The sequence below is a fragment of the Psammomys obesus genome, unplaced genomic scaffold (genome assembly GCF_907164565.1).
Source record: "Psammomys obesus unplaced genomic scaffold, mPsaObe1.curated_primary_1811, whole genome shotgun sequence".
In the NCBI taxonomy this organism is placed as follows: domain Eukaryota; kingdom Metazoa; phylum Chordata; class Mammalia; order Rodentia; family Muridae; genus Psammomys; species Psammomys obesus.
In genome coordinates, this window is record NW_026596057.1 from 7,445,954 (window position 1) to 7,463,040 (window position 17,087).

At 42.1% G+C, this 17,087-nt stretch overlaps 1 protein-coding gene across 11 annotated transcripts in view; it reads left to right on the top strand.

Annotated features, from left to right (window-relative positions):
* Nucleotides 1-11,330: 11,330 nt before the first annotated feature.
* Nucleotides 11,331-17,087, top strand: part of Prrc2c (proline rich coiled-coil 2C) — a 74,679-nt gene continuing 68,922 nt past the window's right edge. For all 11 annotated transcript variants that reach the window (XM_055624726.1, XM_055624719.1, XM_055624727.1 and 8 more), the window contains exon 1: nt 11,331-11,532. The gene's annotated coding sequence lies outside the window, so the exon portion shown is untranslated. The remainder of the gene's footprint in view (nt 11,533-17,087) is intronic.

The following is a 17,087-nucleotide window of genomic DNA, read 5'->3' on the forward strand; positions in this document are numbered from 1 at the left end:
AATAAATAAATAAATAAATAAATAAATAAATAAATAAATAAATAAATGCTCATACAAAACATTACGGGACAGACCAAAAAAAAAAAACCTCCAAAAATCCCACTGGCCTATCCCTGGGGCTGGGGCCTGCCCTTAAGTGTGGTTTGTATGCCCAGTATGTGACTCCATTAGAGAAAACTAATTTTTCTTTTCTTTTTGAGCCGTTACCAACTGTTAGGTTCTGGGTTAGGGATGGAGGCCTGTGTCTACTTTTTTTCAGTGCTGGGACCCTATCTGTCATATACTTACACATATGTGAGTTCATATGTATATCAGTCCTACCATATCTACAAGGCCTTGCTTCCTTACTGTCTTTCATCCCCTCTTGCTCACAATCTTTGTGCCTCTTTTTTTTTTTTCCAAGGTCCCTGATGCCTGAGGAGAGGGACTTGATGGAGACATCCCATTTAGGGCTGAATGTTCCAACATCTTTGGCTCTCTGAACACAGTTTAGTTGTGGATATCCGTATTTGTTCCCATCTCCTGCAGAAGGAAGCTTCTCTGATGATGGCTGAGCAAGGCATGGATCTATGAGTATAGCAGGATGTCATTAGGAGTCATTTATTGCCGAGTTGCTTTTCCAAAATACTGTTTGGTTTTTCCCTAGGTCCTTCTTCTATCTACTTTTCGGTTCTTGGCCACCTGGGCAGTGTTGGACGCGGGTTCTGTCTCATTGAGTAGGCCTTAAATCTAATCAATTAATGGTTGGTTACTCCCACAACTCCTGTGCCACTATTGCACCAGGGTAGCTTGCAGGCAGACCACCACTGTAAACTGAAGGACTTGTAGCTGGATTGGTGTTTACCTTCCTCCCCTGGTAGCATGCAGACTTCCTTCAAGCAGCATGAACATTAGTCAGTATGGGTGACTCTAGGTAGGCATTAGCTTCACTTCTCTGTGTTCAATGAATTATTTAGGTGTTGTCTTCAGCAGGGGGGCTTACTAATCAGTTTATGGAGAACAACAAACAGCCTGGGTTGTTTGGTGGTTTCCAATGGGACCCCTTTGACCTGAAATAATTCAATTAAATGTAACCCATTCCTTGCATTGGAGGTTTCATCTGGCAACAAGAACTATCTAGTTGTAGCTTTGTCTTTCTCATTATTTGGTGACTCCATTTATGTGTATATATTTTCTTTCTTATGTGTATATATTTTAAGATGCTTCTACTATATTAGATATGACCCCTCAAATGGTCCTTAGTTTCAGCTGTTCCTCCCTATAGTCCCTCCCTTTCTCCCATTGTCCCTCCCTCTCCCCATTTGGTTCTCCTATTCCAGTTCCTCCCCTCCATCCATCCATAACTCTCTATTCTATTTTCCCTTTGTAGGGAGATCCTTCCCTAGCCCCCTAATCCCTTACTCTATACCTAACCTTCTACAAAGGAGTTTTAGACTTTTCATCTTCTGTAATCAAGTCACTGTGAAGTTAATCCTTAGTTTCTTAAGATGGTAATGATGAGGTTCCTGTGGGATACAATTTGAGGACACTGGCTCCGTCTACGTCTCTGTCTATACTGCTGCACTCACACCTATCTCACTAGTGAGCAGCAGCCCAAGCTCCTCAGAGCTGCTTCTGTGTCCAGGTAAACCATACTCTATCTTCCAGCTAAATAAATATCCCAAACAATGACCACTTATACCTCCAGCAGCCACATAATGGCTAAGACACAGTCTAAAGTCAATTAATACCTACTGGAAGAGACCTAAGTGCTAATAAATTTGGTACTTGACTTCTCACACGATATCAACACAATATGTAAATTTTACATAATCTACACAGTATCCAGGTAAGTCCTGCCCATAGGCTCCTATGACTCCTGGGATGAAATGGAAATCTTTCTGAAATAAGTATATTGACACCAAAGAGAATAAAAGAGAGAAGGTGTCACCAGGGAACCCAAGACAGGACAGCTCCTGAAAGGCTTCCTTCTCAAGTCCACATTTCAGTCTAATCTAATACTCAAACTGTCATGTTGGGGTGAGAAGACAAGCAGAAGCAGATGTGGCAGTTAGGTGGAGGGACGTTAGTTTTCAAAGGCAGATGTTAGAGTTGACAAGTGTAAGCTTTGTGGTCTGATAAGGGTAAAGGCTTATTGTTTCAGCTGTTTTTCCAGGTCATTCTGTTCCAGATAGCAAGTGAAGTCATGCTTGGCAATAAGCATTACAACTAGGGTCTTAAGTGAACCATTAAATAAATCAACAAATCAGTATAAGTGTTCTTTTCTACCTTATTCTACTTCAATAACATACATTCAATTGGCCAGATATTTTAGGATTTGATTTTTTTTAATATATTTGAAGTTTTACTCTTTTGTCCTTCATCCTCACTTCTCTTTTATGTTCAAAACCATACAGCTACAAATTAAAATGCTTTAAAATCTTCAAATATGTCTGGCTTTAGGGAGTATTTCCACAAGATGTTGCCTCTGTCTGGAACATTCTTCACCCTCTTCTAAAAATATTTTTTTATACATTCATTCATTCATTCATTCATACATTCATGTGCGGGGTCAGTGCACATACCACGGTGTGTGAGTGGCGGTCACAGGACAACTTTTAGGAGTCAGTTCTCTCCTTCTACCTTGTGGATTTCCAGGGTCAAACTCAGGCCATCGGGCCTGGTACTAAGAATCTTTACCGACTGAGCCACCTGCTGGCCCTTTTTACACGTCTCTATATATATACAAACCAACTGTCTCCCTTTTGTCCCAACGTGGCCCTATCATACCCTGCCAGAATTTCATGTATGTACACACACACACACACACACACACACACACACACACACACACACGGTTCTCTAAAAAATACTCATAAACATAACTTTTAGATATAGTTGCTTGTAATTTTTTAACCCCACTCTACTCCTGCTCCCTTGAAAGCACTTGTCCAGTCTTACTCATTTATGTCTTCCATCAGCAGCATAAGCGTGCAGTGCATCATAGCTTCTTAGTAAATATTTACTGAAAAAATTTTAGCCGGTGTGATGGTTGCACACCTTTAATCTCAGCACTCTGGAGGTAGAAGTAGGCTCATCTCTGTGAGTCCAAGGCCAGCCTGGTCTATGTAGTGAGACTCTGACTAAAATGATAATAATAATAATTCACCGGGTGTGGTGGCACATACCTTTAATTCAGCCCTTGGGAGGCAGAAGCAGGCGGATCTCTGAGTTTGAGGTCAGCCTGGTCTACAAAGGGAGTTCCAGGACAGCCAGGGCTCCACAGAGAAACCTGTCTCAAAGAAAAACCACTACCACTACCACCACCACCAACAACAACAACAACAATAAATAATTCAAATGTAACTCAAGTTAAAAACCCCACGTTAAAAAAAAAAACAAAATATAGATTTATGACATATGACATGCCATAAGATGCCTAAAATCTTCTGAACTACTAATTAAAATAAGTCTTTTGTCCACTCACCTTCTCACTATGTAGCATTGGCTACCCTGGAACTCACTGTGTTGTCCATGCTGGCTTTGAATTCACAGAGATCTGCCTGCCTCTACCTCATGAGTGCTAGGATTAAAGGTGTGCGCCATCACACCCAGCACCTTTCCTTATTTTTTTAAATTTGTTTGTTTGTTTTGTTGTTGTTTGAGACTGGGTCTGTCTGTATTGTCCTGGACTTTGCTCTGTAGGCCAGGCTGTCCTCAAACTCTGCCTCTGCCTCCCAAGTGCTGGGAACAAAGGCGTGTGCCATCAACACCCAACACCTTTTCTAATTTTAAGTTATTTTGCTCTTTTGTTACAGTGACAGAAACTGGCTAACTCATTTCAACAGTCTAACGGTAACAGAATAGTGTGATGCCATCAACAGAACCAGCTGCTATAGTGCCATGTCATGATTAATCTGTGCTATCAACCAAAATTTAGCATCACCAGGGAAACAATTCTAGACATGTCCCTTCCTGAACGTGGACAGCACCACCCAATGGACTCAGGTCCCAAAGTGGAAAAAAAAAAAAAAAAAAAAAAAAAAAGGAGGAACTCACCTGAGTGCAGGCATTCATCACACTCAGCTGCCTGGTTTCGGACACAAGGTGACCTCACCCACTGCCGTGCCTTTCCTGCCATGATGGACTGTATCACTTAACACTCTAAACCAAAACAAACCCTTTCTTCCTTGGGTTTCTTCCTGTCAGGTATTTTGTCGGCACAATGAGAAAACTGCCTGGTACACCCAATGCCATAAAGCCCCGTGAGAAGGAGGGGCACTCCTGGGGTGAGGAAGACTTAAATGCAGCCAAAGTGTAAAGCTGGACCTTGGCTCAACACCAGCTCTAACGTTAGCATGAGCTTGAGGCAGAACCATTTCGTCTGTGAGCCTTGGTTTTATAATCTGTGTTGCGAATTACATGTGTCAAATATGTGCATAGGCTTCACAGTGTCGGCCCCCAGGAGTCACTCAAAAATTGGCATCTATAACAAAGTAAAAGGAATTAATAGAGTGATGGTAGGCCAGACCAAAGCATGGAGGTAGTGTGTTCAGTGGCTTTCTTTGGCACCTGGGGCCTACCTTCTCAGCTCTCTGTAGCCTGGCTTACCCCTGGATGAAGCAGACGAAGCTCCCTGCTACTGGTCTTAAAGAATCTTTCTAAGGCAGATAGCAAAAATCAAGAAGAGGTTTTTTTTTTTTTGTTTTTTGTTTTTTGTTTTTTTTTTTTTAATGAGGCTTGAGGCTAGAATTCCTGTCTCCACTCCTCTATAGGCACCATAGGTGAGACAATTGTTTTGCTCTTAGGGCTTTCCTGGGTCATGAGACCTTCTCAACTAAGACCAGAAAGGTTACATGAAAACAGGGATGGCGGGTCACTTTGCCAGCACCTTCTCAGGTTGGGTAGCTGTAATAGTTAAATGTAAACTAATGTACAGCACTATTTTATCAGTCACTATAGTAACTGAGATTTCCAAATTAAAAGTATATATTCATATAGGGGACAGTGTGATGGCTCAATAGGTAAAAGTACTTGCCGTGTAAACCTGGCAACCTGAGTGTGGTTCCCAGGACTCACAGTGGAAGGAAAGACCTCACTCCCCTTCTGACTTTCTCACATGTTCAATGACACATGAACTTGTAGACTCTGAGAGTGCCTGTATGCATGCAGCATACACACGCAATAAGCAAATATTTTTTAAAGTTTCATATAAGCAATATTGAACGCTGGAATGAATAGTTACAGTTGAGTGTGATTTACCCAGAGTATTAGATACTTGCAAAGCTGTTTAATGTTTTTAGTTGCTAATCCCATTTTCTTTTCTTTCTACCAAGACTATGTGCCATATGAAGTTAACAGTGCCCCCATGCTGGATATTGAACTAATTCCCATTTGAAGCAATTATCTCCATGAGACTAATCAACCCAAAGAAGTACTTCTGAAACAACCATTTAATTAACCCCAGCAGAAATAGTAATAGAGAATACAAAGAAATGAATAAACAAGAACTGAGCTAGGCATGGGCTCTAGACTTGCAGCACAGGAAAATCTCTCTTCCACAAGATGTTGCTCAAAACGCCTGGTTACCATGGAGAGAGAGAGAAAAAAAAGATTTGAAACTGGGTAGCTTCGCTTTCATACTGCATGCACAATAGGTCGGACAGGAAACAAATGAAGGGTCCTTACACTTCGAAAAAGCAGCAGCCAGGCTTGTAATTTCAGAAATAATGAGGATTGTAAGTACATTTGTCAGCATTACATCAAATCTCTGTTTTCTGGCCTAAAAATATTCTAAAAAGCATTTTTCCCTGTATCACCAATTACCACCCCTTACATACTGTTCTGGTTTCTCTTCTGCATCCGCGCCACCTGACCCACTCCTTTGTGCTCTTCCCTTTCCAACCCTCTTTACACCATGACTCACTTCCTGGCTTAGGGAAACTCATTTCAAGAATGCTTAAGGCAAAACTGTGAATCAAGCCTCCTCCCTCTTCTCTCCAGTCCCGAGTGACTAGACATCCCAGATAATGTTCCTTGCTCCCCAACAGCAGTGCCTCTTGACTTGGTACTCACCACTCCAAGAACTTAACTTCTCTCAACTAAGAAGAGTGGAGAGCAAATCCCAGTTACTTCATAATTTACTAACATGACACGACAAATGAATACTTTGAGCCAAAATGTATTTTTTGTTTAATTATAAAAAATCTAATCATAGAATGGCAAATAAAATATTTTTAATTAATAATGGATTAGCAAATAAAAGTGTTATCTTTTTATATCTAATGTAAACTTCTATATGTTAAAAATGCATTGTAATATTTTACATAAAACATCTGAGTTGGCAAAAAGTGGTCTCTTTTCAAATTTTATCCTAGTGTGTGTGTGTGTGTGTGTGTGTGTGTGTGTGTGTGTGTGTGTGAGTGCGTGCGTCCCAAGTGTGCCACACGGATTCAGGGTACTCTCTGTCCAGAAAATCCCTGAAGCTCATACGAGGGGGTGTGAGCTGCCTGGTGTGGATGCTAGAAACCTCACTTGGGCTCATAGAACCCATGAGCCATCTCTCCAGCCTCAAAGGTTGTTCTTTGAAGCAATGATATTGTTCTTGTCTTCACTTACAAGCTCGCAGCATCTGTAGTCATTAATATAAGAAGGTTACACGTTCCGATATTGTGGCTTTCCTTATAGTCAAGTTATCATGTTTCACACTTGTCCTAAGTATGGCACATCCTGGTTTCTTTGTTTGAAGCTAAGTCTTTCTATATAGCCCAAGCTGGCCTTCCGCTTCAAGTCTTCCTGTTTCATCATCCAGGTTTCCATGTGCCGGGCTTCCATTTTGAGCACCATCTTGCGAAAGAGGGAATTTCCTGTGCTACAAATCTGGAGCTGATGCCTAGCTCAATTCTTGTTTATGAGTTATTATTTTATTTATTTTCTTGCTTGTTTGTTTGGGTCAGTGTTTTACTAATAACCCTAGCTGGGAGTTGCTATGCTAAGGCTGGTTTTGAACTCACAGAGATTCACCTGGCTCTGCCTGCAGAGGGCTGGGAGTAAACGGGTGTACCACAACTCCCAGTTCCATCGATACTTTTACTTGTAACCTACTGTCTTGTCGATTTTTAGTGCCTCCAGCTTTCTGGAATCAAACACATAAATTATTAATTAATTAATTTTACTTACTTTTGGTTTTTTGAGACAATGTTTTTTCTATGTAGCCCTGGCTGTCCTGGAACTCAGTATGTAGGCCAAGCTGGCCTCCAGCTCAACAGAGGTCCACCTGGCTCTGCCTCCCAAGTGCTGGGATTAAAGGTTTGTGCCACCACACTCAGCTAAGCAAACATTAAAATAAATTAGTAGATAATGCTGAACAATCACACACACACACACACACACACACAAAAAATCATATTGTTTGGCAAGTCAATTTGTTTTCAATTAAAAACTATTTTGCCAGATTCCATACCACCAATTTAAAATCTAGTGTCAGTCTAAAATTACTGTTTTAAAGGCCACATTGAAAATTAAACAAGTTTTTTTTTTTTTTAATTTTCCATGAAAACATTTTTGTGGTGGCAAATTTATCTACACTACTGAGGTATTGGGAGCTCTACAAACAACTGAAGACAAAGCAAAGGTTTTTTGAATGTTTTGTTTACATTTATATGCACGTGTAAGCTGTATGTGTATACATATGTATGAATGTGGAATGTGTGAATGTATGTATGTTCACATGCCTGTGTGTTGGGGTCATGTGCACATATGTGGCATGCGTGTGGAGGTGTGAGATTGACACCAGAGTTCTCCTCCATTGCTCTCCACCTTATTCGTTGAGGCAGATTCTCTCACTTGAACCCAGAGCACACAGGCATGACTAGCCTAGCCAAACAGCTACCATGCCTACTTAACAGGGTTCTGGGACCCAAATTCCAGTCCTAACTCTTGCACAGCAGGTGCTTACTCACTAAGTCATTAGGCCAACACAAAAAGTGTTCAAAGAGTAATGTTCACCAAAACAATTTTACTACATTGTGTAACAGTAACTTTTATTCTTCTGATTCAATTATCATCTTGGAAGCTTATTGCCCTTGTCTGTTAACCCAGGCTCAGTCCTGGAAGCTTCTAGCTTCTGTACAATCTAATCTAGACCTAGAATGTTTCCAGCCTCTGAGACTCACTGCTGAATAAGCTCCTCCTTTCTTGTTCTTTCTCAACTCTTGCTGGCTGGTTTAACTCAGCTGTTCTGGCTCAAACTCCTCTCCCAGCTGACTTATTCAATCTGGCTTTTCTCTTGGCCTCTGAATTGCTCTGCTTGGCCTCAAACTAATTCTAGAAATCTGTTGTAATCTTCTGGCTCCTTCTCATTTTCCAGCTTGTTCTGTGTCTAGCTTGTTCTCTCTTCAAGCTCTTTGATTAAATCTACCTCCCCTAGCACTCATTCTCTCTGCTGCTCCCTTAAGTAGCTTCCCTTTCCCCGATGCTCTCATGAGAGTTGGGTGTACCCTATTCTGTCAAATCTTTCTCTAATTCATCACTTTTTCTGCCTCTCAATCAGACATTATTTTCAAACATGGGTGCTTCCTTCTGCAAATTAACTTTACCTTTATTGTTTGCGATTAAAGGTATGTGCAACCGTGCCTGGGCCTAAGTTTTTCTTTATCTGAAACTTGCTCTCTTCTGGGCTGGTCTTGAACACACAGATCTGCTTGCCTCTCTCTCCTGGAGTTAAAGGCATGTCTGTATTGTAGCTGGATCACACAGATCTAGAAGGTCTTTGGATGTGATCTCTTGCCAGAGCAGCCATGCCCTGAATTAAAATTCCTCTACAACATTGTTTGTGTTTGTTTGTTTGTTTGTTTAATTTTTGTGTGCAGAAATTCCTGCCATTTGCACCCATGGAGAGGAGATGATAACTTCTGGGAACTGTGTCTCACCATTCCACAATATAGGTCCTAGGGATTGAACTCAAGTAATCAAGCTCGGTAGCAAGCATCTTTAGTCATTGAGCCATCTCACTAGCACCAAAAAGCAGTATTTTGCTGTGGACATTCAAACTAATACTTGGAGCTTTTACTCAGACTCTCCCTCTTCCCACTACCAAAAGAAATGGGAAATAAGAAAAACAAGACTGCTCTCTGAGAGTTAAACTTTAAGATTGCACACAAAGAGCAAGAGTGGAAATAAGTAAACTCACCTTTAAAGCACAAACTGACCTGACTCCACTGTGATTTGATTTTTATTGAAAGAACATTGCTAAGGGGTAGCTATGGAAACAGAGGAAGGAACATGCAGGGGCACTTCAGGAGTCCATGGCCATCCAAGTGCTGTCAAGAAGGAGAGGAGCCTAAACCATGTTCTAGCTATATTGGCAATCAATGTAGAAAATTGCAACCACTAGAAACTTGATACATATTTCAACTTTTGGAACAAAATCATCCTCTTGTGGAAGTGAATGAATCAAGGAATGTCCTCACACTTAACTACATTTTCTGAACCTATGCTCATGCTCACCAGGCATTTTCAGACAGCATCTTTGGTTTCTTTCTTTTTCTTTTTAAAGATTTATTTATTATGTATGTATACAGTGTTCTGCTTGCATGTGTGCCTGCATGACAGAAGAGTGCACTAGGTCCCATTAAAGATAGTTATGAATCACCATGTAGTGGATGAGAATTAAACTCAGGATTTCCTGGAAGAGCAGCCAGTGCTTTAAACCACCGAGCCATCTCTCCAGCCTCTACCTTTGGCTTCTTAAGTAGGTTTAGTTACACAGAAAATGCTCTTGCTAGCCGGGAGTGGTGACCCGCCCCTTCAACTCTAGCACTCAGGAGGCAGAAACAGACAGATCTCCGGCTAGCCCTGGGTAGTGGCCCATGCCTTTAATCTCAGCACTGGGGGGGAGGGGGACATAAACAAGCGGATCTCTCTGAATTCAAGACCAACCTGGTCTACATAGTGAGTTCCAGGACAGCCAGAGCTACATAGTTAGACCTTGTCTCGAAGAAGAAAAAAGAAAAGAAAGAGAGAGAGAGAGAGAGAGAGAGGAAGGAAGGAAGGAAGGAAGGAAGGAAGGAAGGAAGGAAGGAAGGAAGGAAGAAAGAAAGAAAGAAAGAAAGAAAGAAAGAAAGAAAGAAAGAAAGAAAGAAATGCACTAGCTCTGCAGTTATGAACATTGATGTTCTTCTGGGTGAGCAACCTGACTACTATCTGGAATTAACTAAAACTCACAAATGGAGAGACACACCTGTGAAGGATTTTTTTTTTTCTTAATTTGAAGTGCTTGTGGTTTACTGTTCCGTTATTTTATCCCAGCGTTCTACCACTGTGGCGTCATCCCATAAACTGGCGTCACACCAGTTACTAGCGGAATAGTTTACTCAGACCAGGAGAGATGACAACAGATCTTTAACTTGATTATACACTATACGTGTATTTCATAAAGTAGACAGATAACATACCTTCATGAATAATTTTCTTTCCTTTGGAAAGAAAGATCAAATCCAGAGCCTTGCACCCATGAGGCAAGAGGCTACATGGCACTGAGGTACACACTCAGTCCCCCAAACACAATGTTATCATCTTCCTTCCTCACTTCACATACTTTCTTGTCTCTACGTTATACTTATCTAGTAAGTATCTGCATAAGTGAATTTTTTTTTTTTTTTTTGCTTTTTGAGATAGGGTTTCTCTGTGTAGCCTTGGTTGTCCTGGACTCACTTTGTAGACCAGGCTGAGCTCGAAGTCACAGAGCTAGATCTGGAAGCCTCCCCAAGTGTTGGGATTACAGGCCTGTGTCTGTTATTTTTCTCTGTTAGCTGGTTGGTCCAAGAGATAAACACTGCCAGAAAAATCACAGAAACAAATAATGCCTTATTTTATACAATTACAAATGCCAAAGGTGATCTTTGCTGAGACCACCAGTCCCCTCTTTGTCCCTAACCCTTGGATTTCTTTTTCACTCCGGGGTAACTTCAAATCTTCTCATCCTGCCACAGCAAGACCCCTCACTTCGCCCCCTACTTCACTAAGAACATTGTAACAAAGCCCCGGGCGTAAATTTATGTGCTCGTCCATCAGCCGTGTCAAGGCACGGAGACAAACCAAATCAGAATTCTGAACGACTCAAGGCTTCTGGAATCTTCCCAGGTGAAAAGCATTGTCTCCCCGAGATCGCTCTCATGGATGGAACTCGCTTCCTCCAGTAGGAGGCAGCGTTACCCTCCGCCGCAGCAGAGCTGCCACGGAGGCGTCACGTGACCCCGCAGCCTCCACCCTCCGCCCCGGGTGGGCGGTCCTGCCGAGATTTTGCTCTACGTACGCAACGTCGTGACGTAACGCGTAGGGGCTGGCTAGCCGCCATCTTGCTCCTTTTTCTCGCTCGCTCTCACCCTCTCAGGAGGTAGCGAAAGTGCTTTGGCGGTTTGTACGGCCGAGGCTCGGGCTTTCCGGACCCGGCGGCCCTGCGGACGCTACCTCGAGGCTCCTTCCCTTCCCCTCCCCCTGATCCGTACCTGGCGAGTTCCTGGAAGCGCGCATCCCTGGTTCTCACCCTGGCGGGTAAGGAGAGCGAGGGCGTCCGGGCCGGGAGGAGGCCCGATGGAGGAGGGCGGGCGCGGGGCGCGGGAGGCCTGGGGCCCGCGGCGCCTGAGCCTGGGCTCCCGGCATCGCGGCGTCCGCCGGGGTCCGGCGCGGGCCCGACGCCCATGTGCGCGGCGTGTGCTGCGGCGGGACCCCTCCACCCGCCGGCCTGCGTGCGCCCTTCTTCCCCGGCGTGGTGGATGGTGCCCGTGGCAGCTCCGAGGACCCTTACTGCCCGTGGAGGCTCCTGGGGGGATGCTCTCGTCTGCAGCGGGCGCTGGGTGGCCCTGGCCGGTGGTGGAGGCTCTGCGGGGACCCAGGACCAACCCTACTTCCGCTAGGGACGTGCTGAACAACTTCTTGGAGGGTTTGGGTAGGCTTTCCTCCCGCTAGGCCGCTCCAGCCCCGCGTTTGCGGGCATGCCGCTCGGCTGCTGCCTGTTACGTATCAACCAGTTAGTGTCGCTGGTTGCTAGGGTAGAGACCCCATTTCGGAACGAAGAAAATAGCATGGGGGTCAGCGGGGACTCTTGTTTACACACAAGAAGCACTCTGTCCCTTTAAAAAGATGTGTGTTTGTTTGAAGTTTGTTCAAGATCTTTGGGGTTGGGGGTCCGGCTTGCCCATTAATCCCTGGCTGTTAAAACTACCCGGATTTCCGCATTGGCTGTTCTGTAGCCCAGGTTCATAAATTCATAGCCCGGCAGGATACTTAAAATGGTACGGTAGGTGGCTCTCCTGTTAGGATTACTCTTCTGTAATGCACCAAAAGAATCGGAGGGTGCTTGGTTAAGTGCCTGGTAGTCAGTCCCTGCAGATAGAAGAGATAGGGTTGGTCTGAGCCCCACAATTTGGAAAAGTAGATGTAAGCTTCCATGTTGGTCATTAAGATGCTGCTTTGGCTGGAGCCATTTTTAGGTGTGTGTCACAGATGCACTGCAGCATCTTTTTTTCTGGCTTGCCCCAAATGTATTGATTCTCCAAAAATTAGAAATAGGAGTTTGCATATGTAAAGAATTTATTATCTGCTTTTCTGGGATTGATTTTTTCAAAATCAGCTGTTTTGGTTTTTTTGAGGGGAAGGGTCTCTGTAGGTGTCTGAGCATAGAACGCCGGCTGTTAACCTCTAACTGTACTGATCACAAGACCCTTATATACATTATTCGTTTTGATTCCTTCTAGTCTTTTGAAGAAGGTGCTCTTATACTTGTTTTACAGATGAGGACAAGATATTTGAGAAATTGAAGTAATTTGATCAAGGTCACACAGACATTTTTAGTGGTACTGTAGCCTTTCTAAACCCAAAGGGGATACTCTGAACTATCGAATGATAGTGCCTATTTGCTCTTATACTTTTATAATTGTTGCTAAAGTAAGGTACATTATTAACTGGTAGTTTTACTGTAGCTTGCTTTCAGTATTTGAACATTGTTACCTGTGAAGGTTAAATTGTTGCCAGGTGTAAATGTGGGTTTTGTCTTTTTGGCTTAGGGAAGACCGGGGGAAGACAGTGGTGGGCTTGAGGCCAGCCTAGGCTGCCTAGAAAGACCAGGTGAATGCTTAAAGCTAATTTTCCCTTCCTTCCCTCCCTCCCTCCTTCCTGCCTTCCTTCCTTCCCTTACTTTTTTTGAGAAATTGTCGTTAGACCATTCTTTCCCTTTATAAACTAAAGATGATAGTAGCAGTGCCTCTTAGGCTGGCTGTAGAATTTGACTATATAAAGGTCTTATTACTGTGGGTAGTGCATAGTGAAAGGTCAGCTAAAAATGGAGGGAGAACAGCAGAGTACTAGTAGAAAATACTCTTTCAGGCAGTATAATCTGTGTTCTCAGAATAACCCAAGTCTTTGAACACTTAAGTAGTTTTTTTTTCTCTTCTACTTCTCTTTACATTTACTTATGAACATTACTTCATAAAAATTTCTCCTTCATGCTCTGTATACTAAATAGCCCTGGGATCAGTTCTAGCCCAGAATGAAGTGTAGAATTTCTTCAATGTCTTTGAAGATAATACTGTGTCCCTGAGTATACTCCCCTTCCCCCTTACACACCTCAAGTTGTGAGTTAGCTAGGTGATACCTTTCTATGGAATTTTCATAATAGTATCTGTAAGAGATCATTGCAAAAATGGAAAACATGTCAATTAAATGTTTAGAAAACTGAATTCTCTTTTTTTGGAGCATGGGTTTGTTTGTTTTGAGACAAGGGGGCACGCTCATGTAGTCCTGGCTGTCCTGGAACAGACTCTGTAGACCAGGCTTGCCTCAAACTCAAGAGATCCTCCAGCCTTTACCTCCTGCTGAAATTAAAGGTGAGTGCCGTCATACCCAGGAGTGAACTTTCTGTAGTGAACGCAGCCCTTAAGTTTATTTAAGTTCTGACTAAGACACTTTGACTTCAGTAAAGCCAGACTTGTCTGTTGCCTTGTGCGTGGAATGACATGGTGAATACTTATCTCAGTCTGTATTGTTGCTTAGAAGTCTGAGTTAATGTTAGTTTCCCTTGTCAGAGCATTTTAAGTTTAGTAATACCATTGATGTATCAATTCAAGCATTTTTGTGGATCAGAGTATTTAGAAAGTCACTTGTGTTTCCCTTCTAGAGCTAACTATAAACTTGTCTTTGTGCCACTTCTATTTCTCATTTTATTTCTAGAGATTAGCAGGATGCTAGCCATGTTTAGGAGCCTGTGTCTGCATGTTTGTAGGAACAGCCGATTAAATGAGAGTTATTACTGAGGTTCAACAGTTAATTTTTGTCTCATTGGCAGGCATTTTTGACATAATACTACCTAAGATAATAAAACTATTACTGTGAGTGTGTTGGATTCATCCTAAGAAGCATTGCTGGGTGCTGAATATTAAAGGAAGGTACGACCAGCACATAGAGCATTACTGGTATTTTTAAAAACTGCTAATTAGGAAGCCAGATTGTCCTGGTAGCCAACTTTAATCCCAGCACTCAGGAAGCAGGGGCAGATGAAACCCTATGAGTTCAGGGACAGCTAGGGCTACAACAAAGAAGTGCTGCCTCACGAAACAAAACAAAAAACTGCTATCTGAGAATTTTCGTTTTCCTTATTAGTCTGTTTTTCTTTAGTAGGCCATTTTCATGGTTCTATCACCTACCTTCTATAGTGGCTGGCATAGTTTATTTACATTGAGTGATCAAGGGTTGGAAATACCAAATAATAGATACGCAAATAAGGTTACGTGATGCAATACTAGTTGTGAAGTTAATTTGCATCAGATTTTTCTTTTTTTTGTTTGAGACTGGTTCTAACTGGTGTAGAACTATAGACCAAGCTGGACTTGAACTCACAGATTGGCCTACCTCTGCCACCCTGATGCTGGGATTAAAGGCTTGTGGCCCACAACTGGCTTAATTTTTATTTTTATTAAGCTATTAATTAAAGAATCCTTTCATTTTGGCAGATCTGCTGAATCAGAGGAATGTGGCTTTGTTTCTTTCTACCAAGATATTTAGTCTTAAAGATTAATGATATTAAAAGTTACCATGAGCTGGTACATACATACCTTTAATCCTAGTAGTTGGGGGCAGGCTATATAAATAAGGTATGAGTAGGTGGGGCTTATCTTAGAATTGGAGAGAGCTCTTTGTGTGGCATTCATGAGGTCTTAGGTTTAGTCTCCTATACTGCCCTTCACACCACAAAAGCTCCCTTATAATCTTTGGATTCATACCTGAGGGTGAAAATAAAGGCATACAAGAAACTAGAGGAGATTTGGTGCAAAAAAATCCACTCACAGGAAAGTATAGTATGGATCAAATGACTTAAAGGAAGGCATGATGGCTAGAAGATAAAATAATTGTGGGGCAGAAGAGGTGGCTCAATGGGTCACTGTTTACTGTGAAAGTAAGAGACTATGGCCTCAAATACTTAGCACTTACATAAAACCAGGCATTACACAGACCTGTAACCTCAGTATTTGGGAGGAGTGGTAGTAAGCTTCTGCTTCAGTAAGAGACTGTCTCACAAACAAGGTGGAAAGAGTCTTAGAAGACACCTAGCATATTCTGATCTCTGAATATAGGCACACGCATGCACACAACAACAACACACACAACACACAACAATTGTAATTTTTCTCCCCCCCCCCCCCCCATTTCCACTCTGTAGCTCAGGGCTTGAAATAGAGACACACACTAACACCAATAATTGTAATTTTTCTTATCTTTGTTTTTTTCCACTAAGTTTCACTCTGTAGCTCAGAGCTTGGCCTTAAGCTCTTACCTCAGCCTCCCAAGAGTGCCAAAATTACAGGCATTAGCTATCATGCTGGGGGAGAGGGGGCGGTGTTCTGTTTGTTTGAGGCAGAGGTTCATTATGTAGCTGAACTGTCCTTTAGTTAACGTCCTCCTGCCTCAGCTCTTCAAGTACTGGGGTTATCCATGTATTCCAGAGTTATGGTTGGTTCTTTGGGTGCCGGGGAGAGTCTCGCACATGCTTGACAACTCTTGTTTGACTAAGCTATATCCTAAGCCCTGTAACTTTTTTTTTATTTATCAAGGGCTTTCTACCCAGCTCTAGGCTAAGACTATTTGGAGGTGGGGTGCAGTCTCTGAATCTGTACTACAGTAAACCTTAGAGGTGGAGTCTTTTCATTGTAACATTAGAAAACATTTTTAAAGTTGATTCTATATGGCTACCTAGCAAGAAGACAGTAATAAGGATCCTGAACTGAAATAATTCACAAGTTTTGGCTTTGTCTTCAACCCATCTGTTAATACTTTATTACCCCACGCTCCACCCGTGTCTCATAGTGTATCCAAGTTGCTTCAGATTTGCCACCCTTCTACCTTAGCCTTCAGAGTACTGGAATTGCAGGTGTGTGTACTATACAGTTTTACTTTACCATCTTTTAATTAAGTGATTTTAAAATTAATGTACATAATTATGTGGCATTAGTTTTTTTTTTTTAAACCATCTAATAACTTTTCAAATAAACGTATACTCTTAAATTCTGATGTGTGGGCCACTTCAAAATGTCATTCCATCGGTCTGTCTTTCTACCCTTTGGAACATATCTGCCATAAAAAATGAGTGTTGAATAAGATAAGCAACAGTTGCAGATAATGAAGACCAAAAGTGATTAAAAGCCTAGAATGGAACAGATTCACCAAACAGGAAAAGACAGCATTACAGAAAAGGATACAAACTAGTCCTAATAGGTATTTGACAACTGTATTAGGATGTCTTAAGAGAATCTACAGCAAGAGAAGAACAAGAGCAACTAAGTGACACTACTACAGAAATGAGGCAGAAGGGAATAATATAAACACAGGGTTACTAGAATTAGATGTAACAAAATTTACAAAAATATGTGGTAAACAGCCTTTGGTTTAAGTAAGATATTCTTGATGACCGGAAAAGACTTTAGGTCAAGTACTGAGGATGGAAAGTTAAGAGGCAAGGTTGTGGAAAAAGGTGATGAAACCTTGATTTTTATTTTTTTTTTTCAGGTGTGCCAATACTTGAACTCTTAACTATAAGTTTTAGAACTTAGGTTTTGTTC